The following is a 25,660-nucleotide window of genomic DNA, read 5'->3' on the forward strand; positions in this document are numbered from 1 at the left end:
AAGTCTCTCCCTGCTCCACACAGCAACCTCTCCCTATAGTGACAGAAAAAAGAATGTAAAATGGCTGCCGGATCAGGTCTATTTATAAGTTAGGGGGAATGTCCAAGTGTCCATGTGCTGTAATGTCTCAATTGGCTGTCCTGTACCCCATGATGGATGTGTCATCATAGGTCAAAGTTCTTTTACACCGTAAACACGGAAGTCCCCCGGGCGAACGGCGGAAATAGTCCGCCGATCGGGCGGACGGCGAACAGCCGAAATTCGCTGCGAAACGACCGCCGGGCGAACCGTTCGCCCATCACTACTGGTCTTGTCCAAAGATAGTGATATTCTGGAGGGTGGTTTTGAGAGTAATTACTATAGTAACATCAGTAGGCATGAGCCGAACACCCCCCAGTTCGGTTCGCACAAGAACTTTCGAAAAGACAGAAAATTTGTGCGAACTTTAGAACTCCATTGAAGTCTATGGGACTCGAACGTTCGAAATAAAAAGTGCTAATTTTAATGGCTAATATGCAAGATATTGTCCTAAAAAGGGTTTGGGGGCCTGGCTCCTGCTCCAGGGGACATGGGTCAATGCCAAAATTGTTTTTAAAAACGGCAGTTTTTTCGGGAGCACTGATTTTAATGACGATTAAAGTGAAAAAAAAAGTGAAATATTCCTTTAAATATCATGCCTGGGGGGTGTCTATATTAAGCCTGTGAAGTGGCATGTGTTTCCCGTGTTTAGAATAGTCCCTGCACAAAATGACATTTAACAGAAAAAAAGTCATTTAAAACTGCTTGCGTTTTTAATATAATATCTGGTTCCGGCAACATGGATGAAAATCATTGAGAAAAATGGCATGGGGGCCCCTTTGGGTCTTGTTCGGATATTAAGGGTAACCCCATACCAAAATTTAAAAAAAGGAAAGGTGTGGGGCCCCCAGGCCCTATATACTCAGAACAGCAGTATACAGGTGGTGCAAACAAGACAGGGACTGTGTAGGTTTGTTGTGTTAAGTAGAATCTGCTTGAAATTTTGAACTGGTACATTTTGAAAGTATAGCTCCAGTCAAAAAATCTATTTTTAAGCTTTTTGGAAAACATGGGAAGGGTTATCACCCTTGTATAAATTTTTTTGCCGTCCGTCTTTTTTCATCTCACTTCCTGTTGTCTCCTTCCATTTGCAAGTAGGAGACATTTTTAAGTTGGATGTTTGAAAGTAGGGGCCTGCCCTATATGCTCTGCAGAAATGGCAGAACAAGGTGTTGGTGTTGCCACAACACTGTAAGCCCTCAAAGTGACTCTTGGTGGTTGCTGGAGCGCCCTGCTGTGAACGATTATATCAAGAATTGGAATTACATGCCATTGTTGAACAGTGGTAGAAAAATTGGGCCTTTGGTGGTTGTGGTGGTGGTGCTGGTGCCACAACACTATAAGTCCTCACAGTTACTCTCGGTGGGCACAGGAACGGGCCCTGCTGTGAAATTTTATATCAAGAATTGTAATTACATGCCCCTGTTAAACGGGCTGAAAAATTGGGCCCTAGGCTCTGCTTGCTGGTGCCACAACACTGCAACCTCTCCCAGATACACTAGTTGGAGTGCAGGAATTAGCCCTGCTGCAAAGCATTGCATCAAAAATTGTAATGCCCCTGTTAAACAGGGACTGATAAATTGGGCTGGTGGCCTCACCCAGAACCAAAAATGTTCTTCCAAGATATCAGCGGGATCATTGAGGAGGAAGAAGATAGTCGGTCAACATAACAGGACAGTCACTCAGCATCAGCATAGGCAGTCTTGAAGGGATATGACATTTCCAAAAAAATTATTCGGCTACATCAGCTTCAGGTGCTTGGTAGCTGGTGGTGTTCCAAGACTGATTCATCTTTATGAAGGTCAGTCGATCAACTAAGTCGGACAGGCGCACCCTGTGATCAGTTACAAAGCCACCAGCAGCCCTGAAGGTGCGTTCCTAAAGAACGCTGGATGCAGGATAGGCCAGTAGCTAATTTGCATTCTCTGCAAGCTCTGGCCAGTGATCCATCCTCAAGACCCAGTAAGCCAGAGGATTTTTGGTGGGAAAGATGTCCAAGTCTGACCTTGCTCCTAGGAATTCCTGCACCATATAAATCAGACGCTGGCGATGGTTGCTGGAACCGATCATACCTTTGGACTGTGGACTAAAAAATTGTCTAACACATCAGTCATATGGCCACCTTCTCCACCGCTCCTTCTGACCGAAGCCTCAGCAACACGTTGTCCAGGACCAGGAGTTTGTAACCTCCCAGTCTCTGGGAACGCATTGCACAGACCTTTCTGCAAGGCCTCCCAGAGATGTCTCATCCTCTGCTCCCTCTGTGACGTCAAGATAAGGTATGCAACTTACCCTTGTACCGTGGATCAAGGAGAGTGGCCAGCCAGTAATGGTCCCTCTCCTTGATCCGAAGAATATGAGGATCCTTCCGCAGGCTTTGCAGGATCAGGGAGGCCATGCAGCATAGGTTAGCTGAGGCATTCGGTCCGGAGTCCTCTGGGTCACTAAGGACAACATGATCCGCAGCCACCTCCTCCCAGCCACGTAGTTTCACGGGTTTCTTGGGACTGTAAATCATCCCTACAAGACTGCTGATGCTGAGTGCCAGGCTCCACCTCCATGCTGACACACTCCTCCTCCTCCTCTTCCTGTGTGCTGGGTGGGACACCAGGAACACTGTCTGGATAAAGGGGGCCTTGAGAGGCAAGGAAGTTGTTATACCTGAAGTGTTCCACATGTACTGCCACTTTAAGGCATGATGACAAGGGTCAAGGGGCATAGTAGCCATCTTAGAGCACATGTAAGCAGCATAATAATATGTACTGTCCTGAGATGCATGTTGCAGTGTACACTGAGTACTGAAATAAACATCCATTGTTCCAGACCAGAGTCTTGTGTCTCTCACAACTCAGAGGATATAACAATGGTGACGAGGATGGGATTTACAAAGTGTCTATCAGTCTGAGAGAGAGACAAAGACATTGTGGATTGTCACCTGGATAAAAGCAATCACAGATCCCAGCAGGAAAATGTCATTGATTGGGACATTAAGTGAATTTTGATGGAGAACAGATGGAGAACAGACATCCTGGAGTTCCTGGGTTGAGAGACCGGAGCAGTATGTCAGTGCAAATGCCATCCCAAATGCCATCCCAGGTGAAAGGCAAGTAGCAGTATTTCTGACAGTGGTTGGTGCTCAGACATATGACACTCTTAGAGCCGGTTCACACAGGGGTGACACGACTTTCAAATAGACTTTTGGAGGCAACTTGGACATGACTTGAAAACGACTTGGGCACGGCTTGGGGCGACTTACAACACGACTTTAAGTCGCCCCAGGCCAGGTGACTTTTGCAGTGGCCAATCAGAGAATGAGCTCTGAAGGAGGAACTCCACGGCAAAAAAAAAAAAAAAAATGGCGTGGGTTCCCCCTCCGAGAGCATACCAGGCCCTTAGGTCCGGTATAGATTCTAAGGGGAACCCCCTACACTGAAAAAACTGCGTGGGGGTCCCCCCAGATCCATACCAGACCCTTATCCGAGCACGCTACCCGGCCGGCCAGGAAAGGGGGTGGGGACGAGCGAGCGCCCCCCCCTCCTGAGCCGTACCAGGGCCCCCCCACCCCAAAACACCTTGTCCCCATGTTGATGAGGACAAGGACCTCTTCCCAACAACCCTGGCCCTTTAATAAGGGGGCCCCCGGCCCCCCACCCTATGTGAATGAGTATGGGGTACAATGTACCCTACCCATTCACCTGTGCAAAAATGTACAAAAAAAAAAAACAACACGCAAGGGTCGCCCGCTCGTTCCCACCCCCTTTCCTGGCCGGCCGGGTAGCGTGTTCGGATAAGGGTCTGGTATGGATCTGGGGGGGACCCCCACGCCGTTTTTTTGGCGTAGGGGGTTCCCCTTAAAATCCATACCAGACCTAAGGGCCTGGTATGCTCTCGGAGGGGGAACCCACGCCAAATTTTTTTTTATATAAATTTGGTGTTGAGTTCCCTCTTGAGAGCTGATAATTCTGTGAGAGTCGCCTCCGTATAGACGGAGATCCCACTTGTAGGCGACCTCCATTGAAATCAACGGATACCAGTCGCCTACAAGTCGGATTGAAGTAGTACAGGAACCTTTTCTGAAGTCGGAGCGACTTCAGTAGTGTGCATTAAGATGGCTCTCATTCACTTACATTGATTTTTACATGTTGTCCGACCTGAGGCGACTAGGGCGACCTGAAGTCGGATCTGAGTCGCCCCTGTGTGAACCAGCTCTCAGGGATCTCCTTTTCCCTGTAAAACCAGCAACTAAGACATTGGCACTCCGAGCAGGAGTGAAAGCAGAACTAAGTCAGCTGGAGGAACAAGGTGTCATTTCAAAGGTAGAGCACAGTGAGTGGGCATCACCTGTTGTACCAGTGAAGAAAGCAAATGGGGACTTACGCATTTGTGGCGATTTCCGCATGGCACTGAACTCCCAACTGGAAATAGACCAGTATCCTTTATCCAGAGTAGATGACATTTTTGCCTCTCTTGCAGGGGGTCAAAAGTTCACCAAGCTTTATCTCAAAGAAGCATATTTACAGTTTGAGGTCCATCCTTCTTCCCGCAAGTTTCTGACCATCAACACCCACAAGGGACTGTATGAGTACAATCGTATGGTGTTTGGTGTAGCCTCTGCCCCAGCCATTTGGCAATGAAAGATGGATGAGATTTTGGCGGACCTTCCTTTCACGCAGTGCCTGTTAGATGACATGCTCATCATGGGACGGACGGACAAGGAACACAAACAAAACATTTAGCTTGTGTTGGAAAGACTCCAAGAGCAGGGTCTGAAAGTGAACTTAGCAAAATGCCAATTCATGGTGCCTAAATTGGAGTTTTGTGGCCACATTGTGGATGCAGATGGTATACACACCACAGAAGCCAAGATTGATGCTTTAGTCAAAGCTCCTGCCCCAACCAACTTCCAGCAGCTGTGATCATACCTTGGCTTGCTGAACTATTACCACAAATTTCTGCCAGATCTGGCACACACCTTGTTTCCGTTGAACAAGCTTTTGGAGAAACACTCCAGATGGGACTGGTCGGCTGCATGCCAACGCGCTTTTGAAGTCTCTAAGCGGAAGTTGTTGGCGTCACGCATGCTTGTCCACTATGACCTCCAGAAGCCCCTGACCTTGGCTTGTGATGCCTCACCCTATGGTCTTGGGGCTGTACTGTCTCACATCTTACCAGATGGGTCAGAAAAACCAGTGGCATTTGCCTCCAGGTCTTTGACAAAAGCAGAAAGCAATTACTTACACGTTGACAAAGAGGCTCTTGCGCTGATATGGGCAATTAAGAAGTTTCATCTTTACCTGTATGGTAGGGAATTCACCATACTGACAGACCATAAACCACTCCTTTAGATCTTTAGCCCTGACAAAGGCATCTCTCAGACTACTGCGGCCCGCCTCCAACGTTATGCCCTATTCTTGGGAGCATACAGTTATAAAATCCAGTATTGTGGTCATGGTGCCAATGCTAATGCGGACGCAATGTCCCAACTGACAGGGAGGTCAATGGACTCCTCTCCACCAGTCAAGAGTTATCATTACACCAGCCTGTCCTTGTCTTCTGGGGAGATAGCAGCCCATACAGCCAAGGATACCTTTCTAAAAACAATACTCTCCTGGGTACAGACCGGTTGGCCTGCAACCCTCACACAGGATTATGAACCTTATTTCTGTAGGCGTATGGAATTAACTGTGCCTGGCAACTGTGTTTTATGGGGAGACCGAGTGATCATTCCACAGACCCTCCGGAGACACATTCTGGACTTTTTACATACTGGTCATCCCGGGGGCACACGTATGAAACAAAAGGCCCGAGGCTATGTGTGGTGGCCAAACTTAGACTCAGATATCACAACATATGTGAATGCTTGTGCTGGATGTGCACAAACTGCAAGAGACCCTCCTTGAGGGTGCGTCCAGCCCTGGACTTGGCCCACGGTCCCTTGGTTTCGTCTACACTTAGATTTTGCAGGTCCGATCAGAGGACACACCTTCTTGATCATAGTGGACACCCATTCAAAGTGGCCTGAGGTAATTCCTGTTACTCAGCCAACAACTAAGGAAACAGTTTCCACACTGTTACATCTCGTTGCTACATTTGGATACCCCAGAGAAATTGTCACAGACAATGGTGCACAATTCATCAGTCAGGAGCTTCAGCGTTTCTTGACTGCCCACAACATCAAGCACAAGTTGACCGCACCTTACCACCCAGCTACAAATGGTCAAGCAGAGCGGTTTGTGCAGACTTTTAAACGCTATTTCAAAGCTACAGTGGCTACAAGTAAACAACAGTCCCTGTCACCCCAGCAGCTGGACTCCTTCCTTTCTGCTTACAGAAACACACCACATGCAACCACTGGGAAAACTCTAGCAGAACTCCTTCTGGGTCGGCAGCCATGGACTGTTTTGGAATATTTATATACTGGGTCCGGCGCCACTGTTACTTGGCTACAATGGAGTGTGTACACAGAATGTGAGTACACGCACCCCACTGGCCTCCACAGGAGCACAATAGTTACCAAAGTAGGTATCAAACCTATCCAAAAAAGTTATATATATAAATTACAAAGGAGGGGAAGGAGGAGTATGCAGAAACAAACCCTTCGACTAACCTCTACTGATATAAAGGTACCATTACCACTGATATTGTACACCCGTACCTATAGTCAACCACTAGGGTTCCACAGATGATAATTATGCGTACACAAATTTAAACACATGCATAAACATCAGGGGTTACTACTATAGTGCATAAAATACAATCATATACATAACGTGCAAAAGTGATGAGCAGAATGTAATCACTAACCACTAGATTTGTAAGTATATTAGAAAGCGACCACGGTAGAATTAATTGGAACAAAAAAATGCAGAAAAAGTGCAGTAAACACAGTGCACTGTGCCCTCAAAAATAAGCTAATTGTTAAAATAAAACAAAAAAATATATATGTATATATAATAGTGACAAAATGTGAAGAAAAAATATGAATAAATATTAAAAAATTATTTTAAAATAATACTCAAAAAATACATATAAACCCCAAAATTAGTTCATATATAGCCAAAATGGCAATCTCCTTTGCTGTGCAGACCAAAAATCTAAATTATAAGTTGTCCACATATTCTTCAAATAAGTGCAGTAGGTGAAAGTGACTGGTGCTTGAAAACATAAAATTCAGGTGACTTCCGTGCTCACCCCCTTAGCTCCCCACTCACCGGAACTATGAGCCCACGAAGGGCAGTCAGGCCCGTAGAAATCACACAGCAAGCGTTGATGCGCTGATGAAGGATTTTCCAAAGGTTGTGATCCAATCTCTTCCTGATGTGCAAAAAACAATGGTGCTGATACTCAGTGTTTCCTCAGGAAGAAAAAAGGGGGGAGGATTCCATAGTGTAGTAATTCCAGATCTCAGAAAATGTTTTTAACTGTAAACTTTATTCATACACCAATGCGGGAGATGTGTTTTACAAAAAATAACATCAAAATATATATAAAAAATTCATATAAAAAATTCATATAAAAAATTCATCAAAGAACCCCTTGTACTATAGGGGTGTACTATATGAAGCCCCAAAATGGCTCAGAGGCCAGGTGATCAGTTCCACGGAACACAAAAAGATTTAAAAAACAGCCGGAAAAAAATTGAAAATATATAGAAAATTTACATAAAAATAAAAATAAAAGTAAAAATAAAAATATATTTATATACAGTAAATAGTGGTAGCTTTGATATGTGCACCTCTCCTATACCTAAAGCCCTACTAAGGGCCCTGGTAATGTGCACACACACACGCTAACAAAAAGGTGGAGTTTGGTGAACGCGGCCAAAAGTTCACGAACCACAAAGTTTGCGGCAGACTACATTGACTTTAATGGCAGACAAACCTTAAAAACCTATAGGTCATATTTTCAGCCACAAAATACTTACTAGCTGTACACACATAGTCCCACCACATGGACACTGACATAAAAGTATTAAGTGAATCTGGGATTGACAACGACAAGCATTCTTTTTTTATCTGTGAAATTTTGACAATTCAGGAGTGCATGAAGGCCATGGAGGAGAGGCAAGGTCAGGGCAGGCTATGAAGGGGGTGCAGGAGATGATCACTGCCACAGTCAGGGCAGCGCAGTCCCGTGCCAGTGTCTCAGTGTGCCAAACTGTGCTTGAGCCCCTCCCTCTGCCGACCCTTACCCCCACCTATGCAGGGCTCCACTGCGGTGGTCCGGAGGTGCCAGTCCAGTGCTGATCCTCAGCCATGGTGCTGGCACTGCCTGCTGATTGGCTTCTCCGCTGCTATCTCCCTCACTGTCTGAAACCAGCACCACAATAGAGACAGAGCACTGATACCAGCACCTTGATGGAGAGCACTGACATAAGCACCGTGATGGAGAGCACTGACACCAGCACCGTGATGGAGAGCACTGACACCACACCAGCATGGAGATAGAGAGCACTGATACCAGCAACTCGCTGCAGGAGCCAAAAAATGACACCACTCAACCTCTTCAAACTGGAGGGTACGGGCATATAGTACGATGTGCTTTTTTTGTACAAGGAAGTGAGCCAAAGGTAGAAAAAAGGACAATGTGCTCGATTAAATAAATCGTTTATAGAGTTATGCATATACATGGTCTACTGGTCACATGAGTTGAATTCCTCCGAGATCCATGCCTCATTCATTTTTATAAATGTCAGGTAGTCAACACTGTCGTGAGCTGCACGACCAAGTTTAAGATGTGTGCCATGCATGGCACGTGCGTAATTTTGCCCTGTTTCAATGCGCTAAGCAGATTGGCACCATTGTCACACACCACTTTACCAACTGTCAAATTGAGCGGTGTTAGCCATTGATCTGCCTGTGAACGCAAAGCGGAAAGGAGTGCAGGGCCAGTGTGGCTCTTGGCTTCCAGGCACAACAGACGCAGCACAGCATGGCAACGTCTCACCTGGCATGTCAAATAGGTTCTGGAGAGCTTTGGCGGCACAGAAGAAGAGACGCTAGCAGGGGAAAAAGGAGTCAGCCGAGGAGGAGAGGGAGGAGGAGGAGAAGAAGAGGCAGGCTTGCATGCAATCCGTGGGGGTAAAACCAAATCTACACGGGTGCCACGAGTTACATGCTTGACGGCCATCAGAAGGTTCACCCAGTGGGCAGTAAAAGTGATATACCTTCCCTGCCCATGTTTGCTAGACCATGTGGTCAGATGTATCTTGGCACCGACACTGTGTGCCAGAGATACATTCACTTGCCGCTGAACATGGCCATATAGCTCTGGGATGCCCTTCTGTGAGAAATACTTCCTTCCTGGGACCTTCCATTGTGGCAAGAGGGTTATCAGGCGTCATCATTTTTTTTACGCTTGAACATTTGGCCCATGGAAATCTGCCTTTTTCCAGAAAAACGTGAGGATGGCGTGATGGAAGATAGAGTGGAGGACAATTGTGAGGAGAGAGGAGAAGGAGAAGTAGAAGATGAGGCTGGACAGTGAGAGCCTGGAGTATGGCTTTGTGTGTTCCGTTGCTCCCACTGGGCTCGGTGATGGCAGCTCATGTGCCTTCTTAAGGCGATCGTCCCTAGGTGAGTGTTGGGCTTATCATGACTTATGCGTCGACTGCAAAGATTACAGATGGCAACACTATTGTCAGCAGCGGACACGTTAAAAAAAGCCCACACTGCAGAGCCATGTACCGGTGTCCTGGGAGTGCCAGATGGACCGTACATGGTTGATGCCTCACTCCTGATACCATAGCAGTCTGCTTTGTCCCTCCTGTGCAATGTAAGTTCTTCCTGCTTCTCCTGCCTATCTGTTGGTCCATATCTCCCTCTGAACTCCCTTCCTCTTCCTCTCTTGCGGGCACCCACATGACATCACTAGACATGTCATCATCGACATCTCCTTCCCCACCGCTATAATTAGAGATCTCGGAGTAGGCAGCAACAGTGGGGACCAACCTCCTCCTTGGGCTGATCTGGGTACTGTCGTCAGACTGCTGAGTAGCGGTTGTTGCTACCTCCTCTTCCTGATCCAATGCCAAGAGAGGCTGCGCATCGGAAATGTCTTGATATGGATCGGAAAATAATTCCTGTGACTCAAGCGGAAGGTATGTGGTGTTGGTGTTGGTGGTAGTGTCTTTGGGGGTGTACATAGCAGAGAGTGAAGAAGAGGGTGCAGATCGAGAGGATGAGGAGGGTGCAGAAGAGTAAGGCTGAGTGAGCCACTCAACCAAGTCTGGTGCGTCCTTTGACGTAATCACACACACCTTCTGCAATTTGCCACTTTGGCTCAAGCCTGTTGCTCCTGCCCTACCCCTACCACCCCTGCGAAAGGGCTTGCCTCTTCCTCTGCCTGTCATTTTTTTAAATGACCCTGTGTCAAAAGTCTCTCGAGAAGTGCAGTATGTATGTGGAAGAAGTTATATAACACCCCAGTTCAATCTGTCGTTTTTGGGGGCCACTGGTCTATCACACCAGTTATAATACTTTATTTTTTTATTGCGTTTGTCACTCTTTGTAGTATCTCTGCAGAACCGCTCAGCAGTCACAATGCTGCACAGTGTAAATGCAATATACTATGCTTTCTATATGTGCAAGTATTTTATACACGTATTACACACCTATATACTGCACACCAAATAGTACACCTATACCAGTCCTTAAAAGGACCTTTGTGGACCTACTAGCTAGTGATTTTCAGACTGTCCCTCAGTACCTACGCTGATAAAAGACTGCTGCAGAATAGGACAGCAGTCAGCAGCAGTGCACCACAACCCTATATATTATACACCTATATCAGTCCTTACAAGGACCTTTGTGGACCTAGTAGCTAGTGATTTGCAGACTGTCCCTCAATCCCTACACTGATAAAAGACAGCTGCAGAAACGAGCAGTAATCTGCAGCACAGCAATGCACCAGCACCCTATATATTGTACACCTATACCAGTCCTTTAAAGGACCTTTGTGGACCTAATAGTAATAGCTAGCTAGTGATTAAACTGACTGTCCCTGCTGCACACAGCATTCTGTCCCTACACTGACAAAAGACAGCTGCAATTACCAGCACAGCAGTGCACTGAACCCTATATACTGTACTACACCTATAACAGTTAGCAATTTGTGTCGCTACAGTCTCTCCCTGATCCACACAGCAACCGCTCCCTACACTGACATAAGACAGAATGTAAAATGGCCGCCAGATCAGGTCTATTTATAAGGTAGGGGGAATGTCCAATTGTCTGTGCTGAAATGTCTCAATTGGCTGTCCTGTACCCCATGATGGATGTGCCATTATGAGTCAAAGTTCTTTCACAAAGTAAACGCATATGTCCGCCGGGCGAACAGCGGTTTGGCGAATCGCGAACATGCAAAATTCGCCACGAACTGCAAGGCCATCTCTAATTATGACCATTAGCTAGATCTGACAATCATACGCAATAAACATATTACACACATTATGGGGATTATTCCTGATTGCTATGCAAATACTAAGAATATATAATATATATATAATATATTATAGCACTAACCTCCGAAGGAGCTACTGGTTATTTTCGGGCTTACCGTTACCTTCCGCTTCTCCTTATTGCATGTCTAGGGGATGTCCTGCGGTAGATGGCCCAGTAACATGAGACTGACAGTAGATCCAGTTGAATGTATTTTATTTGCAAACTTCAACCATTGAACAGTCTTTAAACTTGGGATCAGAGGGTTGGAAAGGAGTGCAGGTACTCTCAATGTTAAAGTCTATAAACGTTAAGGAACTTGCTTACTTTGACTGCATCCAGAGAATAGCCATTCGCAGCTGGATGAGCACACAGGTTGGACAGCCCCTCTCTAACAAGGCCTAGCAGCCAATAAGGTGCTTATTCAGGAACAAAGTCTGTATCACCGACGTTGTTGCAGAAAATGTAGGGAAACTAAGCTGTAGAACACTTGTAGGATACCTGGATCTTTCAGCCACTTGGCGATATCCACAAGTCCGGATTCTCTTGGTTATTTCAGCCCTTCCAGGCTTTTGTTAAGAAAACCAACCCGTATGTGGTATTCTTCTAAAGAGTACTCCCCTGGAATGCTTGAAGTTCAATGGGTCTCTCACAGACGGCACCCAACCACCTCAGAATCCTCCTTTAGTTCCCTTGCCTTGGGATAGCCAGCCCTGAGGCATTCAAGTCAGGTGGATCCGCACCCCAGGCTATAGCCTTCCTGGGGGCTGGTTAGGAGGACCAGGACCATGTAATCAGCACTTCATAATGACCGGAACCCTGAACCACGTAACGTCCGCATCCTAAATACTCTCTCTCAGAGGGCACAATGAGAGGGCCACTCCCACTCGCCTGACTCTGGGAGAGAGTAAATTAAGGGCCTAACCAGACCATAGTTCCACGCCTGCCACCGGAGACAGTGTCCCCTGTGGGCAGGCAGAACATCTCATGACACAGAAGTCAATTTAGGCAAATAGACCCAAACCAAACTGTTTGGGCAAAGTTACATTTTGAAAGCACGTGCATGTGTTCAGGAGCCCGCCGCCACACACACACGCACAGAGATATAGAGATATATATAGATATAGATAGATATAGCTAGATATAGATAGATATTATATTATGTATATTTGTGTGTGTGTGTGCTGTATTTAGCTGCTCTTGGAGTGCTGTAATATGTAAAAATAGCCTATTGATGTGATGTTTGTCTTTTTTATTTTATTTTTATTTTTATAGAAAAATGTGATGTCCCTACTTCAGACTCAATAAATGCAGTTATTTCTTACACAACACGGTCACACATATATATTGAAGGAGACAAATTAAGATTTCAGTGTTATAAAGACCATACGACTTCAAATGGACAGATAAGTGGAGAAATTGAATGTCTTCCAGATGGCAAATTTTTTGGGGAAAAATGTTCTAGTAAGTAATGAGTGTATGTGTGCTCTACACAATAATTTATTATCTTGTGAATTTAAAATGTGACCTTTCAAAGTTCAGGACAAATATTACTATTACTACAACTAATACACCTGATGTGATGAGCCCTGTAGTCTAGAAGAACACAGAAAATTATAGAATGCTTTATTTACAAGTTCAAGCATACATAAAAATATCTGAGTATCTCATAACAGGAATAGGAATTAGAACTAACCCAAACAGATTATAGAAAGTATTAGGTCAGAGGTATGAAAACTGCATATATACCCTCATAGGGCAGCATAATGGCTTAAGCTGGATGAGTCCTTTTTTTCTTTCTTTTTTTTTTCTTTTTTTTATTCAACCAGCAATTTGATTCTTCCAGCCACACATTCGATGAGGATGGGGGAATCCTCTTGGTGAACTATTGTATTCTGACAGTGCGGAAATTTCACTGCCATCAGAATAAACTAGCCAGCAGCTCTGATCAGACAGCAAAAATCCATCAGTTTTGTTGTGATCTATAGTGGTTGCAATGATAGGGATTTTAACTAGGCTTGTGCAATTTGTTTCGTAACAAATCGAAATTCGGCCGAATTTTGCATCTTTCGGACATTCGGATGCATCCAAATGTCCGAATAAAAAAAATAACGAATAACAACGAATAGAAAGAAATATAACAAATGAATTTGAATGAATTCAAATGGATTCGGTAATTCTTTAAAGCTCTAATGAAACAAAAGGTCAGCTCAAAGTAAATCTTATAGTCCAATCAGCTAATTAATTTTGTGCCAGAGGATGGATTACTGGCAAAGTACATTCCTGAGAACTGAGTGAGAAGGGTGTGGTATTGTATTTGAGCCGAGGAGAAGAGATGTTGTCATTGTGTGTGTGTTAAAAGATTCAATAAACAAACGACTTTCCAAACTACGAATCATTATCACGAATGTCTATACATACATAAATAGGGAATTTCAACGAATACGAATGAATGAATTCGACACTCTATGAATAATTACGAATTATCCGAAAGCGTACTAACGTAACATAAGGAATATAACAGAACAAAATTATGTATTTTACGAATGACAATGAACCGATATTAAACAAAATATTCTGTTGTGCACAAGTCTAATTTTAACAGAGTCCTACCCAGGGGAGGAATGACTAGTCGGTCACTTGGGCACTGCCGAGGGCCCGGGGCCATTAGAGGCCCAGACTCGGCCACATGAGAGGGCACTTGAAGCGGCTGTATCACATGCCCTGATACCGATAATAATACTGCTAACTGTGTGCTGTTCCTCGCCGGCCCCTCCTTCCCTCCCGTCCATCCCAGGTGCTTGTACTGTATGCATCGTGACATCACCTGGAATGGACGAGAAGAGTGAAGGGGCCTGCGGGAGCAGCATGCCGTTAGAAGTATTATAATCGGCATCCAGTGACTCGGTGAGCTAAGACACCAGGGCCACCACAAGTGATGGAGGGGGGTACAGATGTATGGGCCCCGGGTAACCCCACCCCACACTGTCCTCATGTGTGTGTGTTCTCCCTCCAGTGTCCGTGTGTGTGTGTGTATGTTCTCCTTTCAGTGTCCCCCTGTGTGTGCTCTCCCTCCAGTTTCCCCCTGTGTGTGCTCTCCCTCCAGTGTCCCCCTGTGTGTGTGCTCTACCTCCAGTGTCCCCCTGTGTGTGTGCTCTACCTCCAGTGTCCCCCTGTGTGTGTGTGCTCACCCTCCAGTGTCCCCCTATGTGTGTGCTCTCCCTCCAGTGTACCCGTTTGTGCTCTCCCCCCCCCACATGTCCCCCATTGTGCTCTCCCCCCTCCAGTGTCCCCCTGTGTGTTCTCCTTCCAGTGTGTGTGTGTGTGTGTGTGTGTATGTTCTCCTTCCAGTGTCCCCTGTGTGTGTGTGTGTTCTCCCTCCAGTGTCCCCTGTGTGTGTGTTCTCCCTCCAGTGTCCCCGTTTGTGCTCTTTCCCCCCCATAGTGTTACCCATTGCGCTATTCCCCCTGTGTGTGTGTGCTCTCCCTACAGTGTCCCCCTGTGTGTGTGTGCTCTCCCTACAGTGTCCCCCTGTGTGTGTGTTCTCCCTACAGTGTCCCCCTGTGTGTGTGTGTTCTCCCTCCAGTGTCCCCCTGTTTGTATGTTCTACCTCCAGTGTCCCCCTGAGTGTGTGCTCTACTTCCAGTGTCCCCCTGTGTGTTTGTGTGCTCTACCTCCAGTGTCCCCCTGTGTGTTTGTGTGCTCTACCTCCAGTGTCCCCCTGTGTGTGTTCTCCCTCCCCAGTGTCCCCTTGTCTGTGCTCTCCCTCCAGTGTCCCCCTGTTTGTGCTCTCCCCCCACAGTCTCCCCCATTGTGTTCTCCCTTCCCAGTGTCCCCCTGTGTGTGTGTTCTCCCTCCCCAGTGTCCCCCATTGTGTTCTCCCTCCCCAGTGTCCCCCTGTGTGTGTGTTCTCTCTCCCCAGTGTCCCCCTGTGTGTGTGTGTGCTCTCCCTCCAGTGTCCCCCTGTGTGTGTGTGTGTGCTCTCCCTCCAGTGTCCCCCTGTGTGTGTGTGCTCTTCCTCCAGTGTCCCCCTGTGTGTGTGCTCTCCCTCCAGTGTCCCCCTGTGTGTGCTCTCCCTTCAGTGTCCCCCTGTGTGTGTGTGCTCTCCCTTCAGTGTCCCCCTGTGTGTGTGTGCTCTCCCTCCAGTGTCCCCTTTGTGTGTGTGTGATCTCCCTCCAGTGTCCCCTGTGTGTGTATGATCTCCCTCCAGTGTCCCCTGTGTGTGTGTGATCTCCCTCCAGTGTCCCCTGTGTGTGTGTTCTCCCTCCAGTGTCCCCTGTGTGTGTGTTCTCCCTCCAGCATCCCCCTGTTTGTGCTCTCCCCCCCACAGTGTCCCCCATTGTGCTCTCCCTCCAGTGACCCCCTGTGTGTGTGTGCTGTCCCTCCTGTGTGTGTGTGTGTGTGTGTGTGTGTGTGTGTGTGTGTGTGTGTGCTCTCCCTCCATTTCCCCTGTGTGTGTGTTCTCCCTCCAGTGTCCCCCTGTGTGTGTTCTCCCTCCAGCGTCCCCCTGTTTGTGCTCTCCCCCCCACAGTGTCCCCCATTGTGCTCTCCCTCCAGTGACCCCCCTGTGTGTGTGTGCTGTCCCTCCTGTGTGTGTGTGTGTGTGTGTGTGTGTGTGTGTGTGCTCTCCCTCCATTTTCCCCTGTGTGTGTGTTCTCCCTCCAGTGTCCCCTGTGTGTGTGTGTTCTCCCTCAAATGTCCCCTGTGTGTGTGTTCTCCCTCAAATGTCCCCTGTGTGTTCTCCCTCAAATGTCCCCTGTGTGTGTTCTCCCTCCAGTGTCCCTCTCTGTGTGTGTTCTCCCTCCAGTGTCCCTCTCTGTGTGTGTTCTCCCTCCAGTGTCCCCCTCTGTGTGTGTGTTCGCCCTCCAGTATCCCCCTGTTTCTGCTCTCCCTCCCCAGTGTCCCTCTGTGTTCTCTCCCCCCTCCAGAATCCTCCTGTGTGTGTGTTCTCCCTCCAGTGCCCCCCTCTGTGTGTGCTCTCCCTCCAGTGTCCCCCTGTGCCAGCCTTCCAACTTGTAGTCAGAGTCTTCAAGCGGGAAATGTGATACTCCTAAGAACCAAGGCCTGAGGTGTGCCTTGGCCTAGCTGGTCAGTATGCCTGAAAAGAAGGCAAAAAGACAAAAAATTAGGTGAAGAAGGGAAGGTAATGAACCACCACGGATAATGATGTGCTCCCAGACGGCAACAGTAAGTATCCAACAAGTAATCGGAAAGTATCCGCTGTAACAAAAGAACAAACCGACTCCTGACTTGGTGATGAGAAGGAACCCCCTATAGAACCTGTGAAACTACCCCGAACCCAACTGAACATCCCCTGAAAGATTGAATTGAGCCTGATGCCTGAGACATCCAGACGAAATAGCTCAGAAACATACACCCCCCCCCCCCCCCCCAAGAGGGTGAGTGGCAAAAAAACCACTAGCAGGAGTGCGAAAAGCTGGATACCTGATGGATGTGATGAAGTAAGCAGATAAGACCCATGCACCATGGCAATAATATTGTCAAACATGGAGAAACCATGCCAGACACAGAACCCTGATCCCACCGGATATGATCGGGTCATGCTTCAGCCTGAGACCTAACAGCTGAGTCAGAACCCTGAACCGAGGAAGGAGGGCCAGACTCCCTCCCGGGGAAATAGTCCCATGGCATGACACAGACATACCCAAGGTGACTGAAGCCCCCCACTTGGAACAGGCTGGTGATCGGAAAAGACGACTGGACTGAAGTCCCCAAGTAGAACTCCAGGCAATATGTTGACAAGAACAGAGCCAAGAGTGGAATCCAGAATCATTATGACGTCTGCCCAACCTACCACCCACGGACTGTCACGGGGACGTGGCTTAGCACAAACCCTGAGAGAGACTATACATCCCTGGGCGGTAACCAGGGTCTCAACACAACAGGACATCAACTGAAGAAAACATTTCCAAATGCTTCTGACCCAAGGGTTAGCCCAGTGGTGAAAACTACATCAGCACCAATCAACTAGCCCCCCAACAACAGCCAGGCTGAAGGAAGTGAGTTCAAGCATGGTTGATACCGGTATGGATGCCAAGTCGGCCCAACCTGAAACACAAGCTAGAGAAAAGACAGACAACCAGACAGGAGAAAAACAACAATCCCCCCCCCCCCCCCCCCCGCCTACCTAAGAATGAAACATGAGCAGAAATGTCAATACCACTGTGCGTGAATGAACCTGACGACGAACTCCCCCCCCCGCCCCCATGTGAGTGGTAAGTGAGCCTGAGTAACCTGCAGCGCAGAGACAGGTAATTAACTGAAAACTCAGGGCTAGTATACCCACAGGCCATGGTGGGTAGTCATATGAATGTGGTGAATGAACATGCATCGTATGATGTATGGTATACGGGTGAGAAGATTGTGGACAACAATTAATTAACAAACAAAACCTCAGCCCGTATGGATCTGTAGATGTGACAGATCCTGACGTGTGAGCCCTAGCTACCTGACCCAGGTACAAACATGACACAGACACGATGGGACATGACACACAATGAAGACAAAGGACTACCAGAGTATGCCTTCACGGCTGAAATACTATGACAGACATGCTGGGCAGCAACACAAAAACATCAATGCTATGACATTAAACGCTATGACGGCGACAACGCTATGACGGCAACAGCGCTAAGACGGCGACAGCGCTAAGACGGAGACAACGCTATGACAGAAACACTGAAACTTAATGCCGATGCAGAAACCCAGGGGCAGAACGCAATGACAGCAAAACCATGACTGAAACGCTGAGGCATAAATGCAACGCCAGAATCCTGGGGCAGAAATGCTATAACAGAAAAACTGAGACAGCGAAGCAACAGCAGAATCCTGGCCAGAAAAGCAATGACCGAAAACATGCTGAGACTGAACGCTGAGACAGAAATGCAAAGACAGAAATCCTGGGGCAGAAACGTTATGACCGAAAATGCTAAGACTGAATGCCGAGCCAGAACACTGCGACTGAACGCCGCATGCTGGGGCGGACCACTGTGATAGAAATGCTGGGGCGGACCACTGTGACAGAATTCTGGTGTTAAACACTGACAGAAATCCTGGGGCAGAACACAATGACAGCAACCCTGGGGCAGAAATGTTATGACCGAAATCCAGGGCCAGAAAACGCTTATGACAGAAATCCAGTGCCAGAAAACGCTATGACAGAAGTCCTGGGGCAGAAAAATGCTAAGACAGAAGTCCTGGGGCAGAGAAACGTGAAGACAGAAGTCCTGGGGCAGAATGCTAAGACAGAAGTCCTGGGGCAGAATGCTAAGACAGACATGCCGGGGCAGAACGCTATGACAGGAATCCAGGGGCAGGACGCTATGACAGGAATCCAGGGGCAAGACGCTATGACAGGAATCCAGGGGCAAGACGCTATGACAAGAATCCAGGGGCAGGACGCTATGACAGGAATCCAGGGGCAGGACGCTATGACAGGAATCCAGGGGCAGAAACACTAACAGACATGCTGGACCGCACACTATGACAGAAATGCTGGACAGAAACGCTACGACAGAAATGCTGGACAGAAACGCTACGACAGAAATGCTGGACAGAAACGCTACGACAGAAATGCTGGACAGAAACGCTACGACATAAATGCTGGACAGAAACGCTAAGACAGAAATGCTGGACAGAAACGCTACGACAGAAATGCTGGACAGAAAAGCTACGACAGAAATGCTGGACAGAAACGCTACGACAGAAATGCTGGACAGAACGCTAAGACAGAAATGCTGGGCAGAACGCTAAGACAGAAATGCTGGGCAGAACGCTAAGACAGAAATGCTGGACAGAACGCTAAGACAGAAATGCTGGACAGAACACTAAGACAGAAATGCTGGACAGAATGCTAGAGAGAAAGAATGCTGGACAGAACGCTGGCTGCGATAAAATATAGACCATAGAAAGTAAAACAAGTACAAACAGCAAACCTGGCCTCAGGTCGTTGCCATGGCTGGTCTCATACCCACTGACACTGCTACGGGAATGCCAGTTTGTGGAGAAGAAAGGAGTGACCCACAGCCTGCCCCCCTCATGAACCAGACATACATGAGGAGAGAAGCAGGCGGGTGGCCGATCACACCACTATCAGAACCCTGTCAGCCAGCGTGTGTATGTCCAGCCGGAGCTCTGAAATGGTGGCTGGCAGGGTGTCGGGAGGGCGTCATATTGCCCCTCTGTGATCTGAACATCTCTGGGATTTTCTGACTGATTCCCCACTCTGCTCACGGAGGGAGCCAGACTGCGATACCGACCAGGTGCTGGAGGCTGTCCCTATGCTGTGTGGTCGGTGTGGGGTGAGTGAGGCTCGACTGAAAACCTCAATGCACATGACGAGAGAGTGGAGCTGAGGGCGGTCAATCAACCCCCCCTCCCCCACACCGGCAGAAACGGCGGGCGGGCGGACGGAGCGATGCACACGGGGAGAGAGAGGAGCTGGGGGCAGCCGATCACTCCCTCCCCCCCATACCAGAAGAATCGCCGGGCGGGCAGACAGTGCAATGCACATGGGGGGAGAGAGAATCTGGGGGCGGCCGATCACCCCCCCTCCTCTCCCCCCACACTGGAAGAATCGGCGGGCGGGCGGACAGCGCAATGCACATGAGGAGAGAGAGGAGCTGGGGGTGAGTGGTGGAGGATAGATTGACTGCCCTTCCCCCATGAGCGCCAGCTGCTTTCACCCCGAAATACACTGGCCCTGACAGAGGAGGAGGTTTAAATAGCTCTCTCAGTCTCCTCCTACAAATACAGGCTGGCCTATGGCCAGCCTTCCAACTTGTTTTCCCTCAGCCTTTTAGGGATGTCAATTTACTGCCAGGATTCCCAAAAAGGGTGATGGGTCACCTTTCAGGCGCAGGCCAGCCCATGCCAAGGAGCCAAAGAAGGCACAAACATCCACACAAGCACAGAAATCTAAAGAGTAATAAATGAAAAAACTATTTAAATGGATACCCTATTTGGCTGAAATAAAGTCACATACTAGGCTCTGCAGAATCACAGAACTCTCTAGAAGTATCTTTTTATAGCCTATATGTTAGAAGGAATTTAAATTTGTTTATAAAGTGTATTCCACCGCACAAATAATTAGCCACGGATGGATACCAATATCCAAAGGCATATGCCTCATAATAAATGAAACCAACATCACTAAGAGGTAAATGCTGCCAACTACTAGAAATAATAAAGGCAGTGCTGCTAGAAAGTCTAATTAAACATTTGCATGCACAGACAGTTTCCCCCTCACTGCATCCCTGTATATGTCCAAAATAGAAATAAATATAATAGACTATAAAATAGAAAACTCAAATCTGTACCCACCTTTGATTTTGGCTAATATAGTGCTGATGAAATATTGAGGCAAAATCAATCCCCAGGTAGACTCATTTTTTGTCTGTGTAGCACTGACCCCCGAAAGAGCGGCTGATTCCATTGGGCTTACCATTAACTTCTTCACGTCATATGCGTCTAGGAATTTCCTGAGGTAGATGACCCAAGTACTGTAGAGACTGACGCTAGATCCACTTAAAGAGATTTTTATTTGCAAAAAATAGTTAACACAGTCTCTCAACGTAGGGTTAGAGGGTTTAGGTAGGAAAATCCAGGTACTCTTAGTGCTAAGTCAGTATGAAAAAAGTCTCTCATATCAGGAAATCCAGAGAATAGCCATTCACAGGTGGATCCTCACCCCCCATTGGATAGTCCCTCCCTCACTAGGCCCAGCAGCCAATAAGGTGTTTAAATCAAAGAAAGTCTCTGCCACAGACTTGGTGTAGAACACTTTAGTAGAACTGAAAGGTTGTAGACAACTTGTAGAACCCTCGTATGGTACCAGTGTCTTGCAGCTGGTTTGGTGATGCCACACGAGATTGTATTCACTTGGGGTCTTTCAAATTGTCCAGGCTCTTGTTGAGAAGCAAACCCTTGTGTGGCCTTCTCCCGAAGAGTCCTCCCCTGGATACCCCCAGAGTTGCTGGGCCTCTCCATCAACCGAGATGGCACCGGACCACCTCCGAATCCTTCCCTCAGTTTCCCTGCCTCGGGCCAGCCAGCCCCGAGACGTGAGGTAAGGCAGATCCGCACCCAGGCCATAGAAGTCCTGGGGGCCAGTCAGGAGGACCAGGATCAAACAGTCAGAAAGCACTTCTGGACTGGAACCCCGAAACACATGACATCTGCACCTTAAGTACCCCCTCCCAGAAGGCACAGCAAGAGTGACACTCCCACTGGGCTGGTTCAGAGAGAGAATAACCTTAATTCACGCAACTAGACTGCATTCTAATCCCTGCCAAAGATAACAGCAACACCCATGGTCAGGCAGAACACCATGCAGTTCAGCCAGACTGGTGCTGAGGTCTAAATTTAGAGCAATTAAACCCAAAACCAAACTGCGGTTCAAGGGTAAAGTTAAATGACAAAAACACATAGCGTGTGCTCTTCAGGAGCCGATGCTACATCTGTGTATATGTTTGGTTTTTAAAATCTTTTTTGAATAAATGCTATTTTTAAATAAAAATAAAAAATGTTGTTATCCTTAAAAGTCCCACTGTATCAGGGAGTACTGTTATTCCTATATTTAGGGATTCTTCTTAAAACAAATGTTGAGATGTTGGCAACATCTCTTGAGAACTTTATGTTTCTCGTTGGTGGTTCACCTATATATATTTACTCCCAGGGATTGGGGGAGTCACTAAATAAGGCTAGGGGGTTACCAAAATGGACCACATCAGGGCCCTTTACGATTCTGTTGCAGGACCCTGAAGGGGTCCAATACTAAATTATCATGGGGGGCTCTGCTTCTAGGGGCTTTCAGGGATTCATGTACCCAGCTGGGGATCACTGACCTGGACCTGTATAACATTGCATGGGGTTCAGTTTTGCAGGGTCCAGTGCTGACTGGCACCATTATGGGTCATCCCTGCATGTCCAGTGCGGGTCCAGCTACCATTCCTCTGAATGCTGAAAATCAGTAGATAATGGATAAGCCAGTCTATTAATCCCAGATGGAATCACTGAGAAGCTAGCTATTCTTATATACAGAGACTACACAGACATACCCATCACCTAAGATGCTAGAAAAAAAATGAAGCCTTGCCTAATGGGAAGGACTTATGCCTGGGAGGGGAACATCCTGTCTTGTTTATTTGTCAGTGTTCAATCACCTGAAGATGACTGGAATTGACAGATTTGTTCAATCATTCCATTTATGACTTGTTTCAGGAATAACTGCAAGCGGGGCAGCGCATGAAAACTATAGCAGTGTATAATGGAAAATTGAATACTTGCCTTACCGTAATTTTCCTTTACTGGTGCCTATACATGGCAGCATACATATGGTTGGTTACCCTGCCCCCAACCAACCCACAGGACCAATTTAACTCTATAAAAAAGAACCAGCCCCCCCCCCCCCCCCCCCCCCATGCGTCATTCTTGTAACTAGACTCAAATGTTTAAGGATTATATAAAAAATGGAGTGCGTATGCTGCCATGGATAGGAACTAGGAAAGGAAAATTATGGAAAGGTAAGTATTCCGTTTTCTGTTTTTCCTGGTGCCTTCATGGCAGCATACAGTACATATGGTTAATAACTCACTCACAGGGAGGGTTGCTGCAAAAAAACATTTTAATTTAGATTATAGAAATCAAGAAAAAACAATCAGCGCTCACATGTATAATACAAAACAAACTAATTGCAAGCGGAACACCTAAAGGAGCAATACAAAAAACACCTTAATAACACATCAATTAATATAAATGGTGCAGCGCAAAATACAAAAGTCCACACGTGTTGGTCATATATGACAACAGAAGAGCATGTAGAGCGGGAACACCACGTGGAAAGGCCGCTAATTGCTTGTATGTGACACTCCTTCCACCAGTAGGAATAAACTCTTACCAGCTCTGATGGACCTCTGAATTCTCAGATGGTCAAATGCGCGTTCACACTCTCGGTGTGCAGGGGTCTTTATTTCCACATGCGAATAGAGCAGTTGTCCAAATCGTTTGATCACATGCAGCCGACTCCAGAAAAAACCCCAAAGGATTCACTCCAGATGTAAGTAGGTAGGTATATATGAACAGAAAAGTCCAGGAACAACTCCAACGAAAGGAAAAAAAAATATATAGGGGGAAAAAAAAAACGATCTAAGTGTAGCATCGCTTTATTAAAATATTCATTTGAAAAATAAAGAGAATTAAGAAGTTTTTATATAACACAAAAAAAAATCTAAAATCTTTCAGTTTCAAAGTCCACAGTTCTGTGAATGAATTACTGAATAGCAGTGAATTGCTGTCAATACTGCTTTACACCACAAGATGCCAGTAGTGGGCAATAAGCATATCGAGACAAAAACTGAACAATTTACAGCACAAGATACACTTATGCCCCATACACACTATCAGATTTTTTGCTGAGTTTTTCTTCCTTCAGAGTCCTTCAGATTTACCAAAACCATGTAGTGGAAGGGTCTGCCTGATTGCATACAAATTGAAACTCCTAAGGTTTGACCTCATATTATATGGTTTTGGTAAATCTGAAGGAAAAACTCAGCAGAAAAACTGACAGTGTGTATAGGGCTTTAGAATGAGCTCAATGTGTAAAGCAAAAACAAACAGCACAGGGTGGACGGCGGGTGATGTCCGCAATAAGCTCCTCTCCCGTACGTACGTTACGTCCTAACAGGACTTCGTCAGCGGTGACGAAGTCCTGATAGGATGTAACGTGCGGACGCCACCCGCCGTCCACTCTGTGCTGTTTGTTTTTGCTTTACACATTGAGTTCATTCTAAGTGTATCTTGTGCTGTAAATGGCTCAGTTTTTGTCTCAATATGCTTATTGCCCACTACTGGCATCTTGTGGTGTAAAGCAGTATTGACAGCACTTCACTGCTATTCAGTAATTCATTCACAGAACTGTGAACTTTGAAACTGAAAGATTTTTGATTTTTTTTTGTGTTGTATAAAAACTTCTTAATTCTCTTTATTTTTCAAATGAATATTTTAATAAAGCGTTCTGTTTATTGTTTTCCCCTATATATTTTTTTATTTTTATTTTTTATTTTTTCCTTTCGTTGGAGTTGTTCCTGGACTTTTGTGTTCATATATACCTACCTACTTACATCTGGAGTGAATCCATTGGGGTTTTTTCTGGAGTCGGCTGCATGTGATCAAACGATTCAGACAACTGCTCTATTCGCATGTGGAAATAAAGACCCCTGCACACCGAGAGTGTGAACACGCGCATTTGACCATCTGAGAATTCAGAAGTCCATCAGAGCTGGTAAGAGTTTATTCCTACTGGTGGAAGGAGTGTCACATACAAGTAATTAGCGGTCTTTCCACATGGTGTTCCCGCTCTACATGCTCTTCTGTTGTCATATATGACCAATACGTGTGGACTTTTGTATTTTTCGCTGCACCATTTATATTAAAGCGGGAGTCCACCGGGACTCCGCGTTTTTTTTTTTTTTTTAAAAGCCAGCAGCTACAAATACTGCAGCTGCTGACTTTTAAATAGTGACACTTACCTGTCCAGCGCGCCCGTGATGTCGGCACCCGAAGCCGATCGCTCGCTCGGCTGCCGGGTCCCGCCGCCATCTTGGGTATGGGAATCAGGAAATGGAGCCTTTCGGCTTCATTTCCCGGTTCCCTACTGCGCATGCGCGAGCCGCGCGGCGCAATCCGGACGGTCCCCGCTGCCTCTGGGAGCTGTGTGTTTCCCAGCAGGCAGCGGGGCACTTGCTGAAGGGGGCGGGCGCTTGCGGAACGGGGGCGTAACGTACGCCCCGTTCCGCAGAGAGCTAGCCCGGAAGTGGGTGCAGTTACCTGGATTATCCAGGTAACTGCACCCCCCTCCCCCCTGAAAGGTGCCGATTGTGGCGCCGGAGGGGGGGGGGGATTCCGATGAGCGGAGGTCCATTTTAGGGTGGACCTCCGCTTTAATTAATTTAGATTATAGAGCAGACAACTGCAAGGCTTTTTTCTCAAAGTCACGAGAAGTAAGCGCTGCTGGATCTAGACTATAGTGGGTCATGAACATGGTAAAGGATGACCAGCTTGCAGATAGTTTCCGGCGAGACTTATGCTAATACCGCCCAAGAAGATGCCATACCCCGCGTTGAGTG

At 46.9% G+C, this 25,660-nt stretch overlaps 1 protein-coding gene across 1 annotated transcript in view; it reads left to right on the plus strand.

Moving 5' to 3' along the window:
- Window positions 1-25,660, plus strand: part of LOC143928079 (coagulation factor XIII B chain-like) — a 508,518-nt gene that overhangs the window by 118,876 nt on the left and 363,982 nt on the right. Inside the window, exon 2 of the mRNA XM_077452694.1 lies at window positions 12,792-12,980. The gene's annotated coding sequence lies outside the window, so the exon portion shown is untranslated. The remainder of the gene's footprint in view (window positions 1-12,791; window positions 12,981-25,660) is intronic.

The sequence above is a fragment of the Lithobates pipiens genome, unplaced genomic scaffold (genome assembly GCF_037356315.1).
Source record: "Lithobates pipiens isolate NorthernLeopardFrog02 unplaced genomic scaffold, aLitPip1_a1.2 Scaffold_23, whole genome shotgun sequence".
Lineage (NCBI taxonomy): Eukaryota > Metazoa > Chordata > Amphibia > Anura > Ranidae > Lithobates > Lithobates pipiens.